Raw genomic sequence first — 21066 nt, 5'->3', positions numbered from 1 at the left:
TTGCCTCTCATCTTTTTTAAATCTCTCTCCTCTCACCCTAAAAATGTGCCGCACAGTCGTGAAATCCACCATCCTAGGGAAAAGGCAACTACTATTAACTCCATCTGTATCTCTCCTGATTTTGTCACTTAACTGTCCTCTGGGCAAATGGGCAATAAATGCTGACCCTGTCAGCAACACCCTCACCTAAAGAATGAATAACAAAAAATATTCTATCAGGTCACCTCTCAACCTCCTACTCTCCAGTGAAAATAAGTCCCAGCCTTTCTTTATAAATCAATCCTTCCACACCAGGCAACATCCTGGCAAATCTCTTCTGAACCCTCTCCAGTTTAATAATATCCTTTCTATAACTCGGCAACCAGAACTAGAAACAGTATTCCAGAAGAGGCCTCATCAATATCCTGTACAATCTCAACATGATTTCCCAAATCCTATACTCAAAAGACTGAGCAATGAAGGCAAACATGCCAAATGCCTGGAGGCCGGCATGTTGCTGAACGTTAATTACATGTGTCTTTACAAAACAGGAGGATGCTGTCCAGGCCATAGCGACAAAGGAGGTAATTCTGTAACTAGGAGGGTTCAAAATAAATAAGAAAGAACGATTGCATAGTTTGTTGGCATCTAAGTTGACAAGGTACTAGGACCAGATGAGATATGTGGGAGGATTTAGAAAAAAAAGAGTAGAAATTGCACACACATTACCCATAATTCTTCACTCTTCCCTGGACGTGGGGGAGGTGCCAGAAGACAGGAGAATTGCAAACATTACAGTCTCACTCAAGAAAGATAATTCCAGAAATCACAAACCAGTAAATTTAACTTTTGTGATGGGTAAACAGCTGGACAAAATTATTCAGAACAGAATTAGTAATAACCTGGAAAAAGGTGAGTTCATTAGGAACAGTCAGCACAGATTTCAAAATGGGAAATTACATTGTACTAACTTCCTGGAGTTTTTTGACAGGGTAATAGAAGTGTTGATAAGAGTAACAAAGCAACATAGAAAATAGTAACGGAGTGGGCCATTTGAGCCTCATCCACCATTCAATATTGTCATGACTGAACATCCAACTCCATACCTTGTTCCCACTTTCACCCCATACCCTTTGATCCCTCTCACTCCAACTATGCCTAAGACTAAGCTGAAAGATGGGTAGGATTGGAAGCTCAATAATCCTGGTCATAGGGTATTCAGACAACATCAAGAGGAGCATAGAACAGAAAGGGTCTTGTCGCAACATTGATCAAGGAATCAATTATAGCAGCGAGGAGGGATAATATCTTGGAAGATCTTCAAATAAGGGCACATCGTTAGAAGAAGAAAAGCACAAAAGGGGAAACAAATTGTTGGGGATGTACAACAGGCCCCAAACAATCAGGAAGAGGTAGAGGATCAGATGTGTTATCTCATTTCAGAATAGCGTCATAATAGTAGCACTATAGTATTAATCAAAGCACGAATAGTCAGAGATATTAACTATTCAAATATTAACTGGGATTGTTTTAGTATGCAAAGTAGGGAGGGAGCAATATTCTTACACTGCATCCAGGAGAACCTTATTAACCAGTAATGGAGGGGACAGTTCTGGACCCAATACTTGGATATGGACCCAAGTAGGTTGAAGATTATGAAAAGAAGTTCTAAATTAGAGAAAGGCCAATTTTATTAAGTTATGATACAAGTTCCTAAGGAGGACTAGGAGCAGCTACAAGAATGTCAGAGCAGTGGGAGGTATTCAAGGACTAAAAGGACAATGCAGGTATAGACATCAGGGTGGAGGACTGTGAAATGTTAGAAGAAATTATACAGACAAGAGGTATTAGAGGTTTAGCAAAATTGGATAAATCCAGAAGCCTGGATGAGATGCATCCCAATTTGTTGGAGAATGAAATATCAAGGGGCCCAAAAGTAATTTTCAAATCATTTCTAGCCATAGGTGAGGTGCCAAAGAACTGGGGGGGCTGGTAACATTGTCCTATTATTTAAAAAAAGAAAGGGACAGACCAGGAAATTACAGGCCAGACAGCCTGACCTCAGTGGTGGGATGTTATTAGAAAGAAATGAGGGACAGATTACATCTGCACTTGGAAAGGCATAGATTGATCAGGCACAGTCAGCATGGATTTGTCAAAAGAAGGTTGTGTTTGACAAATATGATTAAATATTTTGAGGTGGTAACCAGGAGTGTTGCTGAAGCATTTGGCGTGTTCTACGTGGAATTCAGTAAGATATTTGGTAGGTCCCTCATGACAGAGTGGTCAAGAAATTAAGAGCCTATGGGATCCAAGGCAAAGTGGCACACTGAATCCAAAATTGGCTAAAAGGCCGAGGGTGATGGTAGAGGGATATTTTGTGACTGGAATCTGTTTGTGGGGTTCTGTAGAGTTCGGTGATGGGTCCCTTGCTGTTTGTTGGGTACATTAATGATCTGGATTTAAATGTACAGGATATAATCAAGAAGTTTCCAGATGATCCAAAAGTCGAGTCAGTGGCAAACAGCATGGTGCTGAAAAAACACAACTGGTCCGGCAACATCCGAGAAGCAGGAGAGTCGGCGTTTTGTTTCCAGCACCACACGTTTTGACTCTGATCTCCAGCATCTGTAATCCTCACTTTCTCCTAGGTAGCAAACAATGTTGAGAATAGCCACAGATTACAGGAGGATACTAACAAACTGGTCGGTTCAGCAGAGCTGAGAGTGGCAAATGGAACTCAATCCAGAAAACATCAATTCTTGACATTCCTGAAGAAGGGCCTGTGCCCGAAACGTCGAATCTCCTGTTCCCTAGATGCTGCCTGACCTGCTGTGCTGTTCCAGCAATAAAGTTTCAACTTTGATCTCCAGCATCTGCAGACCTCACTTTCTCCTTGACATTCAATGGCATTGCCATCACTATCTTAATCCTGGGGATTACCATTGAGCAAAAACTGAACTATACTAGCCATATAAATACTGTGGTTAAAACAGCAGGTTAAATGCTAGAATCCTGCAGTAAATAACTTACCTCCTGACTCCACAAAGTCTGTCCATTTACAAGGTACAAGTCAGGAGTATGATAGAATACTCCCCAGTTGCCTAAATGAGTGCGACTCCAACAAAACTCAAGAAGCTTGACACTATTCAGGACAAAGAAGCTGCTTGATTTACACAATATCCACAAACATTCATTCCCTCCATCCACCACTGATGCTCAGCAGCAGCAGTATGTACCATCTCTAAGATGCACTGAGATATTCTCCAAGGCAATCTTCTTTGATAGCGCATACAAAACCTACTACCACTACCAGCAGATACAGGGGTACACCACCAATTGAAAGCTCCTCTTCCAAGCTGCATGCCATCCTGATTTGGCAATATATCATTGTTCCTTCAGTATTAGATTAGATTACATACAGTGTGGAAACAGGCCCTTCGGCCCAACAAGTCCACACCGACCCTCCAAAGAGCAACCCACCCAGACCCATTCCCCTACGTTTACCCCTTCACCTAACACTACGGGCAATTCAGCATGGTCAATTCACCTAATCTGCACATTTTTGGACTGTAGGAGGAAACCGGAGCACCCGGAGAAAACCCACGCAGACACAGAGAGAATGTGCAAACTCCACACAGAAGTTGCCTGAGGCGGGAATTGAACCCGGGTGCTGTAAGGCAGCAGTGCTAATCATTGTGCCACCGTGCCATCCCTTCAGTGTTACGGGGGTCAAATCCTAGAACCCCCTCCCTAACAGCACCGTGGGTTTACTGACAGCAAATAAACTGCAGTGATTCATGAAGGAAGCTGACCACCACCGTTTTAAGGGCAACTATGGATGGGCAGTAAATGCTAGCCTAGTCAGCAATGTCAAATTCCCATTAGTGAACAAAATAAAGATACTGCACTTGGAGAGGAGTAACAAGGCATGGAATTGCATCTAGGTGGTCAGTCTACAACTCACTGCCTTGACAGTTGTATCAGAAACTCTTGCAATACTTTAATAGTATTTGGATACTTGCTTGTGATGCCACAACCTCCAGGCTGTGGGCTAAGAGCTAGTAAATAGGACTAGTATAGCCAGATCTTGTTGACTGGGGTAAATATAATGGACTGAATGTCTCTTTATGTCCTGTGAACATCTAAATGTGTATGATGGTAAATTCTCTCTCAATAAGTGTGCAGCAATTAAGTTGTCACTGTTGACCTTTCATGTGAAAGACACCTCTATATCATGTACTGTACACTGATAATTTAGTATCTCTATAGGCTGACAATGCAGAAGCTGACCCATACTGAACTAAAACAGAATACAAGTGGATTGTGAACCCTTCAGTCTCTGTTGGGTATGAGTTATCCGGCATCCTACTTGACTTGCTAAACATGCCTAAATGCAGTAAAACAATTGCGATTGCTACAAATCTGAAACAAGAACAGAAAATGCTCGATGTGCACAGGATGGCAGACAGTATCTGAAAATAAAACAGGCTAGCATTTGGCATCATTGGATGAATGGGCCCCACTTAAATTATTACCCTATCCCCTTCTTTCAGATATGATAATCTGTTTTCATTTCTAGCATTTTCTTATTTTTAATTCTAATAACCTGAAGTTCAGCCCCATTGTATCATTCCGAAACAAAACACTAGTGCTGTACCAAGATCCAATAGTCATTTCACACTATTACTGAGATGCATTTGTCACTTATAGTTTGATATTATGCAAGGTGATTATATAGTGGTAATGTCACTGGACAATTAATCTGGATCCCCAGGGTAATGTTCTGAGGACACAAGTTTGAATCCCACCATGGCAGATATAAAATTTGAAACCAATGACGACAATCTTTAAAACAATTGACTTGAAATATGGAGAATCAGGGCAATATTTTAGCCTAATGAACCTCATGATTAAAAAATAGCTAGTAAAACATTGAGAATAATTTAGAAACAATAATGGTTGCTGGCCTAAAAACGTGTTTCTCAATCCAGAGACAATATCAACACCACTCAAGCAGTTTATTCATAGCATGACAATGTTTATATAAAATTAATAAATTGAACAAATAACATGCAACATACTGGCTATTCTTTTATTCCTACAATACAAAAACAGTTCTTACTTCTCTTGACAATTTTTAAAAAGATTTTATTCATGTTAATGCAATCTAGCTGAAAAAAGCTGTCAATCTTCTCAGTTTGTGTTACCACCTTTATGATTTTTAGACATATCTTGCCACATTCCCCCCACCTCCACCCACAACCCTGAACAGTTAAAGTGAGAATATAGAATTCGTGACCACAGAAAACATTTCAGGATTCTGAAAATGACGAAGACATGGTTGAAGCATTTGTAACTAACTTCAGCCAAAAGCATTAAGTGGATAATTCAATACAACCTCCTGAGTTCCCTGGTACCACTATTATCAGTCTTAAGCCAATTGCATTCAATCCACAATATCAGGAACAGCTGAAGTCTCTGGATACAGCAAAGGCTAAGGCCTGACAATAGTACTGAGGACTTGCACTCTAAAATTGGTATTACAGATCGTTCTGCCATAACGCGTATTTCATTTACGCGACTTCGCTGTAACGTGATTGACGAATTGGGGACACGGTTTCTGAAGTGTGAACTTTTAATACAAGTGTTGGCTGGAACGTGATTACATCACCAGCACTATAAGCGCTGTTTCTAAAGCATGCTTTTTCTATAACACGGGGTTGCACAAGAACGCAACCATCACTTTATAAAAGAATGACCTGTACACTTAGTCAAGCTGCTTAAGTTCAACTTAAACACTGGCTTCTACCCAACATGTGTCAAGTTGTCAGGCACATTCTATCCACAAAAAGCAAGACAAATCCAAACCAGCCAAGTACCATTCCATTAATCTAGTCTCAATAGTGCTATCAAGTAACACTTACACAATAATAACCTGTTCACCATTGTTTGGCTTCTGATCTTAATACAGGTTTGGTCCAAACATGGAAGAGAGAACTGAACTTGTGGTGAGGTGCAAATGACAATCCTTGACACCAAGGCAGCTTTGACTAACAGTATCATCAAGGAGCCCCAGCAAAACTAAGTCAATGGGAATCAAGATAAAACGCTTCACTTGTTGGAGTCATGCTTAGCACAAAAATGATGATGCTTGTGGCTGTTGTAAAATAAATCATCTCAGCCTCAGGACAAATTGCTACTTCCCACAATGTTCTGTGATACATTAGATCAGGTCCTGGAGATTTATCCACATTTATATTCTCTAAGACCTCCCCAACCTTCTTTTCTGTAACTATTTTTAAAACATCAAAGTTTATTTCTCTGCATTCTCTAGACTTAATTTCTTTCTCCACAGTAAAAACTGATGCAAAATATTCATTTAGTATCTCTGCCAAGTCCTGGGATTCAACACAAAGATGACCTCCTTGATCTTTAAGAGGCCTTATCCTCTCTCTCGTTACCCTCTTGCTCTTAATATATTTGTAGAATGTCTTTGGATTATCCTTCACCTTATCTGTCAATGATATCTCATATCCCCTCTTTGCCGTCCTGATTCCTCTCTTAAGAATGCCCCTACACTTTTTATATTGATTAAGAGATTCAATTGAACCAAGTTGTCTACATCTAAAATACGATTCTTTTTTATTCTTGACTAGAACCTCTAGAATCTTCATTCATCCATTGTTCCTAAATCTTACCAGCCTTACCCTTCACTCTAATAGGAACAAAATGCTTCTGAGCTCATCATCACGCTCTTGAACACTTCCCACATCCCTTTACCTGAGAACAGTCTACTCCCAACAACTTTTGAAAGTTCCTGTCTCATACCAATAAAACTTGCCCTACTCCAATTGAAAACTTTAACTTTTATGGAAGGCTTATTCTTTTTCATAACCATTTTGAAAGTAATAGAATTTTGATCACTGCACTCAAAGTATTCCCCCCTGCCTTGCCTTATTACCCAAAGAAGGTCGAGTTTTGCTCCTTCTCTCGTAAGAGCATCCACATATTGATAAAGAAAATTTACTTGAACACATTTGGCAAATTCTTCACCATCCAAACCTTTAATACTATGGTAGTCACAGTCAATGTTTGGAAAATTAAAATCCCCCATTATTACAACCTTATTATGCTTACATATATTTGAGATCTCCCTACATTTTTGTTTCTCAACTTCTCTATTGGGGTCCTACAGTACAGTCCTAAAGTGATCTTCCCTTTCTTATTTCTCATTGCTACCCACATATTTTCATTGAAAGATGTTTCAGAAATATCTTCCACAGTTACAGCAGTAATGTAATCCTTAATCAAAATGCCATCGCTCACTACACCGCCCCCTTTTCTTGCCTCCTTTTCTATCACCCTATAGCATTTAAAACCCAGATTACTGAGCTGCCAGTCTTGTCGATTTCTCAGTTAAGTTTCTGTAAGAGCTATGACGTCCCAATATCATGATCTTAAGCAAGCTCTGAGTTCATCAGCCTTACCTGTAAGTCCCCTTGCATTGAAATAACCGCAATTCAGTTCTTCAGAGTTACTACACGCTTTGACTAGCTTGTCTTTCTTTTCTAATCTAAATGATCTCCTCAAATTCAGAACCTTCCCCATCAATCCTTCCACTTACGCTGCTACTTAGAATTCCTCCATTCACCTTCTCAATCAGTATAACATCTTCCTTAATAGAATGAGCAAATCTCCCTGCTAAAATATTGATCCCTTTCCAGCTGTGGTTCGACCCATCCTTTGAACCAAACTTTTTTCTATCCCATAAGACATTCCAATTGTCCAAAAACCTGAATTCCTGAACAATACACCAGCTGTTCAAGCATTGATTTATCTCCTTTAACCTTTTGTTCTTTCCCTCGTTTGAATTTAGCATTGGGAGTAAACCAGAAATGGCTATTTCTAAGATTTTATTTTTTAATCTCTACCTAACCTCTTAAATTAACTCTGTACTGCTTTAATCTTTTCCCTAATAATGTCATTCCTACCAATGTGTACAATAATTTCTGGCTTCTTAATCTCACATTTAACAATATGCTTGAAACATTTAGAGACCTCCTTAATCCTAGCACCAGGAAAGCAACAAACCATCCTAAATTTACACTCACTGCCACAGAATCTCCTGCCTATGCTCCTGACAGGACAGTCCCCATAACAGTAATTTTATTAAATCTTGTCAAACGCTGCTGAACATAAGAATCAGTCCAAGTGTCCAATAACTGATTGGCCCTTCTATTTTCCTCAGAGATACTACCCCCTTCAACAGTTTCAAAAACTGAATATTTATTTGATAGAGGAATAGTCACCAGAGACTTCTGAACTACCTTTCTCCCTTTCCTGACAGTTACCCATGTATCTGACTGATCCTGCTGTATAATAACGTTTCTAAATCTACTAGCCATCGCATCTATATCTTATGGCCTTAATAACATTAAGCCTAAAAAAGGTTTCAATCACACCTCATACATAAAACAAACTATCCTTTATAACCTACCGAAAATGTTAAAATGGAAAAAAGTTAAAAATATATATATCGAACATATAAAACAAATAAAATCAACCACTTAACTGATTAAATGAATAAAAATTATTCCCCTTCAATAAATGCCGTGAAGGAAAAAATAGATGTTCTCCAGAGCTAACCGGACTCTCCAGAACAAAATCACAATTGCTTATTTTAAAAAGAAACTGTTCGGCTTTTCAAAAAAAAAACTTTGCAATGTAAAAAAAGAGACTTCTAAAACATAACCTGACTTTTAAAATTTCTGAATTAAGAATAAAAAAACTCTTAAATTGATGGTGGTGATACCAGTCATGAAATAAAGAAATGTGGTTGTACCCACTGAGCCAAGAAGCAGAGTGTAGTGACTATGGGTCAGCAAGTGTCACGGGGGTGGGGTGGGTTGGAATGAAGGAATGAATGATTTTATCATCACGTATATTTTCACAGCAAGAAAAACTGTAAAATACAGTGAAAATTTCCACAATTGCCACAATCTGGCGCCATTTTGAATAGTTTAAAAATAAGAAAAAAGAAGAAAGGTATAGTCCAAAGTCCATCAGTCCTGAGCTAGCTCATTATCAATGACACCCACGTCACCATCCCTTCTCCAACATCTCACTGCTGTCTACACCGGACCCAACCAACATCGAAGTCGCCACTCTTCAGGTGCCATCTTTCGGCTGATTCTCTTTCACCACCACCTGCCACAACTTGTGTTGCACCCACCAGTGTCAGAGTCAACATCTCTCACTGCTGGGCTCACCTGAATGTGGCCATGATGCACTTTGACCTCTGTTTTGCTGCCACCAGCATCAGAGGAAAGGCAATAGCCTCGTGGTATTATTATCTGACTATTAATGCAGAAACCCAGCTAATGTTCTGGGGTCCTGTGTTCAAATTCTGACATGGCAAATGGTGGAATTTAAATTCAATACAAATCTGGAATTAAGAGTCTAATGATGACCGTGAAACCATTGTCAATCGTCAGGAAAAAGCAATCTGGTTCACTAATGTCCTTTAGGGAAGGAAATCTGTCACCATTACCTGATCTGGTCCACATGTGACTCCAGACCCACAGCAATGTGGTTGACTCTTAATTTCTCCCTTAGGGATGGGCAATAAATGCTGGCCTCGCCAGTGACACCCATATCCCATGAGAGAATAAAAAGAAAAGACCGAACCAAAGATGAAGTCGCTGATCCTCAGACACCATCTTTCGCCACTGGGCCTAACTTGACAATATCATCTCTGCCGATTCCAATGCCAGGTCCCATTGTCCATTCCAGGGAAATAAGAAGGGACTCACTCACAGCCACCCTAAGGTCCACACTGAGCTCACTCAAGTTCACATTGGGATCCCTCACTACCGCTGACCCCATCCAAGCTCAGGACAAGAGGTAAGTAAAGGAAAGGACAAGAAAAAAAAGTGATCGGAGTAGACAAGGCACGGCTCAGGAGTCCTACTCTGCCATCGTCTTGAAGGCCCACTTGATTCCCTGGGACTTCATCCAAAGTGTTTTAGGTGTTCGGTCATGTAACACTCACACCCCATCACAAAACCCAATAGTATCTCCTAACCTGATGGCCCCAACCACACCTCATACCCTCCATGTCAATTCATGCCTCCCATCAGTTCTCGAAGGCCTTTCACACCTTCTCTGTCATCTCCATAGCTACTTTCCAGTATCTACCATGCGAAGACCTTAAGAATCATGTGGAAATATTTTTACAACTTTGAATGATTAAATGCACTTGTCAGTTTTACACATTAATACTGAAAATCTCTCAGATTAAATCCATTCAAAGTCTTTAAATTTCAAGCAGTTAATCCCTTATAAATATAAATTTCAAGCAAAACCTCACTTCAAAAACAGCTGATCATTTAACAGCTTCTTTATGTTGTCAAACTGGAAACACCCCACCAGAGAAATTGTATATTTTGGAACTCAGCCAGCCATTCATAATAACATAATGGTAGTTCTTGGGGTAGCATTAAAGAAAATCACTACTGAATCTGCAAAACAAAATGACTTTTCTAAACTATATCTGTCAGTCAAAGCAGTCCAGCATAGAGTTTCATTTTAACTCTTACTGATAGCTATAGACTGTTTTCTTAGAGTGAGGTTCTCAGAAAACACTATCGACCTCTGGAAATAGGTCTTGCCTACATTTTTTAGAAGTCTGTGGAGTTTCCTAACTCTGCAAAAATCCAGTCAATAGACTTTGGCCACTTTTCAGACTTTGGTCCATCACCAGTAACTTCATTTCTCTCTCTTGTAGCTGGCTTAGGCTAAACCTAATTGTTTGCATATTTCATATCATATTTGGTCCCAGGGTGATGTTCTGGCCACATATCCATACCATCAGAGGCCACCTATTCCCACCCCTATAACATATTATTAAATTGAGCAAGTTCAGAGGTTCACTTAGATGATTCTCAATATGGAGGGTTTGCCTAATGAGCAACGGTGGAACACACTGAGACTCATTGAAATTTAGAAGAATGAGAAGTGATCTAATTGAAACATGTAAGATTCTTCAGAGGCTTGACAGGTTAAATACTGGGAGGATATTTTCGGGAGAACCTAGGAGCAGAGGGCATAGTCTCAGAGTAAAGGGGCATCAATCTAAGGCTGAGATGAAGAGGAATTTCTTCTAACAGGGTTGAGAGTCTTTGGAACTCCTTTCCACAGGCAATTGTAGTAGCAGAGTCCTTGTATATATTTAAGGCTGAGATAGATAGATTTTTCATGGGTATGGGAATCAAGGGTTTCTGGGGAAAGGTCAGGAAAGTAGTTGTGAGGAATGTTGGATCAGGCATGATTCTGTCAAATGGCAGAGCAGGCTCAAAGGGTTGAATGGCCTACTTCTGTTTCTATTTCTTCTGGTCTTATCTTGGTTCAGTCCACCTGCTGCTATTTCTTCATCCACACCCCTGTCACCTCTGTACTTGACTATTCCAATGCTGTTCAGCATTCCACATTTATCCATCTATAAATTTTAGGTTAATTTTAAAAATGCTTTTAAATAATGCAAGAGCAATAGGTAATTTGGTTAGGTCCATTTATTGTCCATCCCTAATTGCCCTTGAGAAGGTGATCGTGGTGAGATGCCTTCTTTAATTACTGGATGCCTATGGTTTGGAAGGGAGCTTGCCAGTAGTAGCACTCTCAATTTCTATTAACGGTTATTAAGTATAATTTCCATTAACATTTAATTATTTTAATCTTAGGATGTGGATATTGCCAGCCCATCCCTAATTTCTCGAGTGGACAATGGCAAGTTGCTTTGTTGAATACAACTAAATGGCTCACTTGGAAATTTGAGGGGGTCAAACTGGGTAAGAACAGCAGTTTTCCTTCCTTCAAGAATATTAGTTATGGGTTTTTAAAATAGACCAGCTGTTTCATAATTCATTCCAGATGCCAGGCTTGTATTCCCAAACAGCCACAATCAGATTTGAGCTTGTGTCTTCAAAATATTAGCATAGGCTTCAGATTACTTATTTAGTAACTAAACAATATGTTCGAGTGTCACTGAATTACAATTGGGGCTAAAGTTGTGAAGTCTAAAGAAATTGTTTCAGTACAACGTTTCTTCCCATTGCTCCACATCATTGCCAAAAAAAAGCTGCTTCAGTTGTTAATTGTGTAACAAAAGTTTACACTGTTTTACCTTATTTTTATTGTCTAAAAGGACTTTAAATCCTTGTTCTTGTTCCTCTTTGCTTCCACCATGTAGTCTGTCTACTTCTTCCAGAAGGGCATGCATTTCATTCTGATCTACTTCTGGCGATATCAAGTACTGCATAGCCCCAGACTCTGGTCCTGGTTCCAGAGTAGGGGAGAAATTAAGAATTTGCACCAAACTGCTGTCCTGTTCTTCATCTTTCTCCAGCTCTATGTCAGTGTGTGCTGCAGTATAACTGAAAATAAATGTACAATATCTTATAAATTTTAGTGGTGTCACTGGAAGATCAGTTGATGAGTGTAAGTTTTCTTTTCATATATGAGACAGCAATGGAGTTGGGAGAGACTTTAGAAACTTGATCCATAGAGAGTCACTTAGAAGCCAAAACATAAACTACATTGTGATGACTGACAGAAAGAAGGATTATAAACATTGATAGAAAAGTGTGATCACTAATCTGGACCAAGGAGTTAACATTTGCGGATGTATAGCATAATCTATGCAAAATGTTCAAACAATAATTAGATGGAATGCTCGAGAGTGATATTCAGACTTCAAACTTTACTGAGGTGATCGTACAATATTGAACCCCTGGGATGTCCCTACAACAAAAGCCGAGTTCAGAAACACTTTTCTGAAGAGCAAGAATAATGTAGTGGGAACTTCCAGGGACTGATATTGGAACCACTCTTCTTTTGGTACAAATAAATTATCCAGACTTGGGTGAAGAGAGCACAATGTGTGGATCACAAAAATTATAAGAGGATGTAGACAGGGTGACAAAATGGGCAGATGCATAGTTGATGCAATGTAGTGCAGAGAATTGTGTTATAGTGCATTTTGGGAAGAACAGGACAGAGGGGTATGGTTGCCAGTGCTAATGTGGGCACACAAAGTGGGGAAACAATTTGATATAGGGGAAAAGTGCTTGGGTACTTGCTTTTATAAAATGGTAGATCTAATACAAAATGAAGGAAGTCATGGCATTCCTTTGCAAATCATTGGTTCGACACCAGCAGGAGTGTTGCATCACACTTAGGAAAGGATGTCATGCCCACGGACAATGGACTACAATTATGTAGAGAAATGTGAGAGGATGAGATTATTCTGCTTATAATAGAGAAAATTATGGGTAAATTTAACTGACATGTTTAATTATGTGCAAAGTTTTGAAGTAAGTGGGAGAAATATCTTCTTCCTATCAAATGAGTTGCTAGCCATTGATCACGGAATTAAATAATTAGCAAGATGAAGGCGAAATGAAGAGTTTCGAATATTGCTAACAAAAAGACATTTTGTCAAAGCTGATTCATTTGCAGCAGAGTCCAGCTGCAAATGAATCAGCACTCTCCTGTTGGTGTATAAATATTAGTTTCCCCTTATATTAGTATTCTTATGAATTGTCCTGATGAGTGCAAGACTTCTTCAATAATGTGTTAATTTTCAACAAACCTCAAATTTGTTAGTGCTCTTTGATGAAATGACCAGGAAGTTTGACAAGGGCATGGGCAGTAGACAGGGTCTGTCTGGATTTCAGTAAGGCCTTTGTTAAGGTTCCACATGGTAAGCTGCTCTGCAAGGTTAGATCACATAGAATCCAGTGGGAACAATGGAAAACTGGATACACAATTGGCTTGATTGTAGGAAGCAAAGGGTAATAGTGGAAGGATGCTTGTCAGATTGGAGGCCTGCGACTAGTAGTGTGTCTCAGAGGTCAGTGCTGGGCCCCATAGCTTTTTGATATACATGATTTGAATGAGAACTTACAAGGCATGATTAGTAAATTTGTTATGACGTGAAAACAGGAGGTATCATGGACAGTGAGGAAGGTTATCAGAAATTGCAACAGGTGCTTGATCAGCTGGGGAAGTAGACCAAGAAATGGAAAATGGAGTTTAATATAAAGAAGTGTGAGATCTTGCATTTTGGAAAGTCAAATCAAGTTTCATGGTGAATGGTCGGGTCTCAAGGAGTGCTGTGGAACAGATGGACCTTGGGGTTCAGGTGCACAATTCTCTACAAGTCGAGTCACAGATAGACAAGGCAATGAAGGAGGCTTTTGGCACACTGGTCTTCATCAGTCAGGGCATTAAGTATAGAAATTGGGAAGGTTTGTTGCAGTTGTACAGGACTGCACTTGGAATATTGTTCATGCTGTAATTTTGCTCGCTGAGCTGGTAGGTTTGTTTTCAGACATTTCATCACCATGCTAGATAACATCATCAGTGAGCCCCTATTGAAGCAATGGTGTTTTGTCCAGCTTTGTGTGTGCGTCTTGATCTGTGTCTGAGAAATTACTCAATTGAACAGAGACCACACAAGCGTGAACCAGGTGAAATTGACAAGCTGTTTATTACAAGCGATATGGCTGGAAGAGAAATTGAGCCGAAAATGTGTTGCTGGAAAAGCGCAGCAGGTCAGGCAGCATCCAGGGAACAGGAGAATCGATGTTTCGGGCATAAGCCCTTCTTCAGGAAGGGCTTATGAAGAAGGGCTTATGCCCGAAACGTCGATTCTCCTGTTCCCTGGATGCTGCCTGACCTGCTGCGCTTTTCCAGCAATACATGTTCGGCTCTGATCTCCAGCATCTGCAGTCCTCACTTTCTCCTGGAAGAGAAATTGACCAGGCTGACACAGAACCAACAGTCAGTACATGTAGATCAAGGGTTCTATTCCTCAAGCAGAGGCCATAGGTAGTTTTATAGGGGTGTAGTAATATAGTTTGAATTACAGCACAATCAAGAGTAAAACATAATCAATGGGAGGGCAATCAGCCGTCTGATAGCAGCAATCAGTCTGTGATTGAGTTAGGAGATTTCAACCCTCTGAGATTAGCTGCTAATGTTTTAATGGGTTTCCATTGTAGCAAGGTACCTTTGTGCCTTTCAGTCTGAGCATCCTTTATGGAGTTCCAGTATGTGAGAGGAGCGAGGCTGCCCTTAAGGCTTCGGCAGCAGTTGCAGCAGTGTTAGGAAGTCTATTGTCAGGCTATCTCGGGAAGTTTATTCCCCAGTCTGGAAGTGGCTCGAGTCATCTCCTGTTTGCTGCCAAGTGTCTTAGTTAGCCAATGTGGTCAATGCTCAGGCACTCTGGGTAGTTTCTGTTGTGGCTTAGGCAGACATGGTTCCTTATGTTCTTCATGGCTATGCTGTGGGTGGACAGGGAAGCGGATTTTCTTCCACAGTCTGTTACAGTGGACGATATCATTTCCGGTTCTTTTTCTGAGAGGTTGGTAAATGGGATCCAAATCGATTTATTTATTGATGGAGGTCTGGTTTGAATGCCAGGCCTCTAGGAATTCCAGGATGGATGTGATGTCCCAGTGGAAGTTGTGTCCTTCTTTGGCTGTGTGTGACGATACTAATGATAGCTGGTCACGTCTTTTGGTGGCTAGTTAGCGCTTGTGTATCCCGGTGGCTCATTTTCTGCCTGTCTGTCCAATGTAGTGATAGTTGCAGTCCTTGCAGGGTATTTTGCATATGACATTCAATTTGCTGCTTGTTGGTACAGGGTCCTTTAGGTTCGTCAGTAGCTGGTTGTTTCAGTGGGTTGGTAGGTTTGTGGGCTACCATGATGCCAAGAGAATGGAGTAGTCTGATAGTCATCTGAGGTGTTCTTTGATGTATGGTAATGTGGCTAGAGTATCTGGGCATGTTGTGTCTTCTTGTTTGGATTTGTTGTTTAAGAATTGGCGGGCTGTGTTTATCGGGTACCCACAATAAACACTACATCGGACAAATACACAGGCAGAAAACTAGCCACCAGGACACATGAGCAGCAACCAGCCACCAAAAGACATGACCAGTTATCACTAATATCCTTACACATAGACAAAGAGGGACACCACTTTGACTGGGATAACCCATTCATCCAAGAACAGGATGAACAGGGACACGCACAGAGGCCTGGTATTCAAACCGGAACTCCACCAATAAACACATCAATTTGGACCCCATTTACCAACCCGAGAAAAAGAACCAGAAATGATATCACCCACCATAACAGACCAAGACACATAAATAGAAAGCGGGACAGAACACCGGCGCTTCAACGGAGATCACTGATGATGTTACCTCGCATGTTGACAAAACATCTGAGAACAAACCTACCAACTCAGCGAACAAACTTACAACTTGAACCTCAACCTGAGCTACAAATCTTCTCAAAAATTGATAACTGTGTTCAGTTTTGGTAACCTTGCTATTGAGTGGATGTTATTAAACTGGAAAGAATGCAGAAGAAATTTATAAGGATGTTGCCAGGACGCAAGGGTCTGAGTTGTAGGGAGAGATTGGACAAGCAAGGACGTTTTTCTTTCGAGCATAAGAGATTGAGGGGGGAGAGGTCTAACAGAAGTGTATAAGATCATGAGAGGCATGGTTAGGTGAATGTATTCAGTCTTTTTCCAACAGTTGGGGAATCAAGGATTGGAGAGCACCAGTTTAAAGTCAGAGGGCAAAGAATAAAAAGGAACCTAAGGGGCAACTTTTTTATGCAGAGGGTGATACGCAAATGTAATGAGCGGCCAGCGGAAGTGGTTGAAGCAAGTACATTAATAACATTTAAAAGGCATTTGGACAAATACATGGATAGGAAAAGTTTAGAAGGATAATGGGCTAAGTGCAGGGAAGTGGGGTTAGCATGGATGAACATTTTGGTCGGCATGGTCCAGTTTGAGCCAAAGGGCCTGTTTCAGTGCAATAGGACTCTATATACAGACAGTGTTAAGATCTGAAATGCATTATTTGAAAATATTGTAGAAGCAATTTTCCTGAGGGAATTTCAAAAGACAATGAGATATGTGCTCACTTAGGTCTAACTTTCAAGATTTTGGGCAAAACAAATAGACTAAATTGGTCTGCTCTTTCAAAGAGCCACTGTAGAAACACTGAATGGCAGTCTCCGGTACAGCAGAATTCTACAATTCTAAATAAATCCTCTTTCTCTCATCTATCTTGATCAAATTCAGGCATTAGAAAAAAGATATGGTCAATAAACTTCTCACCAGATTTTGAGTGTCAGCAATATTGAAACAGAATGTTGAAGCATGAGAGATGAATAGAATACAGCCTGCTAGCATAGCGCTTCTGGAGTCAAAAATGATCTCTGGAGCAATAATTGAAGAATACTCCAGCTCAGACTCATGTTTTGTCCTCTGAAAAACATATCCAGCAAATTCTTGTGCCAGGGCATGCAGGTTGGTTATCAGGTATCTCACTTACTTTACGCCCAACCCTACTTGGAATGGAAGTTTAAAAAAACAGCACTGACAGGTGCTAACTGACCTGCTGAGAAAGGAGGAATTACAAATGTTTTGGGAATAATGCACCCTTCAACTAATTTTGTGAAAGATTACACATCCAAAACAAAATCTATCTGTACCCTTTATAAATGCTAAATTATCAGCTATATTTCCTGTTTTTATTTCACATTTCCATTCTACATGGTTTTTCATTTTAGTCAAATTTCATTTATATGATACCATTACTCTCCATTACGGATAGCCTCGATATCTTTGCAACCCACTTACCTTGGAACATTGCCATTCATTTTTTAAAACTGGAATAAAAAAAACACTTAATACAGTCTCATACATACAGAGAATGTGTTATGAAGATCTGTAGAATTGGATCTAAAGCCTACAAATGAGCAACAAATTAAGTTATGGGTTGGCATCATCAGTGATAAGTTGATATTTTCAATGCCTTTAGACTGTGATTGTCTCATTCATTAAACCTGAAAATGACATTTAGTTAAAGAGTCTCATTCTTTAATTCAAATTGTGGGTGAAGGAATTTCCAAGCTTGATAAGAAATTGTAATTTCTAGGTTTACATTCCATTGTAGTTTATGTTCTGTGCACTTAAAACATTTTGAGTGACTAATTTTGTAATTATGTGATACCTAGAACATATTTTTCCTTCAACAAGATCCTAACAGAAAAGATTTAAATGATGCAATCTGAAAAGTAGTTCATGATAACACTGTCATTTGTGAACAATAACTAAATTAACTTTCCAAAATATAAAACTGACTGAAATATTGTCATAAAGCATAGAGTGTATGAGTGTTTTCTTGGCTGATAGAACCAGAGGCTCTACCAGTTCTTTTCAAGAATAATCCATTTAGTCACAAACCCTGATACTTTCTTCTTATCCCTGACATTTTCTCCTTCAATTATTTATTCATTACCTTTTTGAAGGCTACTTTGAAGCTATTCAGCAATTAGTTTCAAATCCTAACCAGTCTTTGTAAATAAAAAACAATTCATTAGGTCAATTCTAGTTCTTTTGCTGTGAATCCGTGACCTCCAGTTATTAACTCTTCAGCTTTGGAAACTTTTTTAAAATATACTTTTTTCTAAATCCTTCATGATATTAAAGGCTTATATTAAATCTCCTAGGAGAACAACGACAATTTATATTGTCTCCCTAATCTAACCAAGTAACTATTATCCCCACCTTTGGATCTATTCTAGTTCATGTCTTCTGCATGCCCTCCAAAGGCTAGCTTGCATGAATAATCTTGATACAGGTAGTTCTCCTATAACACGCATTTATTAAACGTGATTCGTCTGTAACACAATTTGTAAATTGCCGACATTTTTCTAAAATAAAGTGAACTCCCGTCCACTATAACGCGATTCTTATTCCCAACACCTGGTGCTGCTGTGCCCGGAGGACTGCACACCGCATCGGCATCACGTGGTCAGTCGGCTCGAGCGCTATTTCATGAAGAAAAGATATTGTGAAATATTTGTGCTAGTGCACTTGGAAAAGCATCATGAAAATGTCTCTCCAGCCTGAGGACAAGAAGCCAGGAGCAATGTGTTAATTAAAAAAATTAAAGAGTTGAGATAAGAATGAAATTTCATTGGAATTGACTTAACAGTAAAAAGACAGTGTTAAGTAGTTTGAAACTTGGCTTTGTTGTTTGTATTAAGAGCTTTTTTCCTCTTTTTGATTAAAAAAATGTGTTTAGATGTTCAAGAATATCTGCAACCTCATGTGAATCTGTTTCAGTGACTAATGACAATGGTAACCAACTGCAAAAAAAAACCCAGTACAGGGACTTGGACATGATCGGTCAGGTGCTCAGAGTGGTTAGGGTCAGGAAACACTGCGCACATGGGTGAGGCAGAGAAAGGTAAGTGGCACACTGTAACTTCCAGTGCATGTGTGGAGATGTTCTGAGGGGGTCAGTAGGCCGTGCAGAAGAGGTTCAGAGTTAGTCAGATGTTGCTGAAGATAAGAGTAAATGGGGAAGATATTGCAGGAAATGGTGAGTACAGTAACAGAGATAGAGTGGGTGTGAGGTATCAACAAGGAGATCGTGGCATTTTCACTGGCAGAGTGGAAAAGGTCATTGATCTTCTTCCTACGTTCTGTGCATTCCTTCAGATGGTTGAGACTGCACTGGCCTATATGGTAACCCTGGTCCAGGTTGACGTGGTTCCAGTATAATGGCGTCCTCTTATGACTTGGGAGTAAAGGACGTCCTGCCTCTGCATCACCCCATTCCCATCAGCAGCATCTCCAACACCTTGTGGTGCCACAAATTTTCCATTATCTGCCACATTCAGGGCCAATGTCAGGAACTATGCAGAGCAGCTTTGGACTGACAACTCTTGTCTGGGTGCACAATATCTTTTTGAAGATGGTGCTGCTCTATGGATGTTGGTCAATTCTGGGGTATCCAGGAAATGTAGAGTTGTTTTGGAAATGGCACATAGTATGATGGTGCTAGAATTTTTAAAAGGGCACCAAAGGGTGGTTGGGTGATAAAGGATGGGATCTGAAGACTGGCTAGAATGTAGTGCAGCCAACAGGTATAGATGCCAATCAAGATTAATCAGTTCAAGATTCTGATGAATTGCACCATACAACAGGTCAAAATTTACTGAGACTGTGCTTTCATTTGTGTTTCAATTTTTACTAGTATTTTTGGTGGTTCACACCTACCCTGATTTTCCCTATAGGCCCTATTATTTCTATTGCACAATTTTCTATAACACAGGGTCGTAACTACAGCGTTATAGGAGAACTACCTGTACTGAGTTTTGCAACTCTCAGGCTGCTGTGAAGCATCATTGGAAGACCATTTTCATTTCACCATTAAAATCCCATTTACAGATGTCCCCACAGTTCAACTAGTAAGAATTCCTTCTTGTTTAGAACTGAACAGTCAATACAACTCCTTTGCTGGGTGAGTTAATATGAGCCAGAACGGGATAGCACGTGATCTCAACGATCCTAGATTGCGGACAGGAAACAACAAAGAAAGATCCTGTGCTCTACAGCTATTGAAAAATCGAAGTTGAAAAGTGCATGATAAAGTTGAGAATAGAAGCAGTGACACCTGCATTTCCAAAGCATACCAACAATCATCTCCAAAACTGACAAGAAAATAATCACATGATTGGTACAGTCTTTGCCTCATGACAATTCATTCCTCAAAGAGAGTTCCAGAAAACATGGGAATTGCTTTAGGTGGAGCTAAACAACTGTTCTAAGCATTCCATTTATGTGCTGAAAATGATAAAACGGTTTCACAAAAATTGGTGCATAAACAAGTTAACTAATGGCATTCAAATTGTCTGAACTATTTACCTCCTAGTGGAATTTTAAACTCACTGACTCATTATTTTCTGTTTAGTGAGGCTTACATTTGGTGACTCTTCAGCTCCCACGAAACAACTCAATTAAAAATGTAAAGGATTAGAACATTTATTGAGCATTGTACTCTGCTCAAGTCACTGTCTCTTTGTATATTTCACATGATAAGCATGGTCAGTGAGAGGGAAGAATAATGCTATAACATTAAATTCAATGTATTACCCAGCTGTTGGCTGATATTGAAGAAATGGGGACTCAGCATCCAGCCCAGTCC

General features: G+C 39.8%; 1 protein-coding gene across 1 annotated transcript in view; it reads right to left on the bottom strand.

Moving 5' to 3' along the window:
* zc3h4 (zinc finger CCCH-type containing 4) overlaps nt 1-21066 on the bottom strand; it is a 160139-nt gene extending 139073 nt beyond the window's left edge. The window contains exon 1 of the mRNA XM_043681008.1: nt 21015-21066. The gene's annotated coding sequence lies outside the window, so the exon portion shown is untranslated. The remainder of the gene's footprint in view (nt 1-21014) is intronic.

The sequence above is a fragment of the Chiloscyllium plagiosum genome, chromosome 41 (assembly GCF_004010195.1).
Source record: "Chiloscyllium plagiosum isolate BGI_BamShark_2017 chromosome 41, ASM401019v2, whole genome shotgun sequence".
Lineage (NCBI taxonomy): Eukaryota > Metazoa > Chordata > Chondrichthyes > Orectolobiformes > Hemiscylliidae > Chiloscyllium > Chiloscyllium plagiosum.
This window is presented reverse-complemented; position numbering and strand designations above follow the sequence as displayed.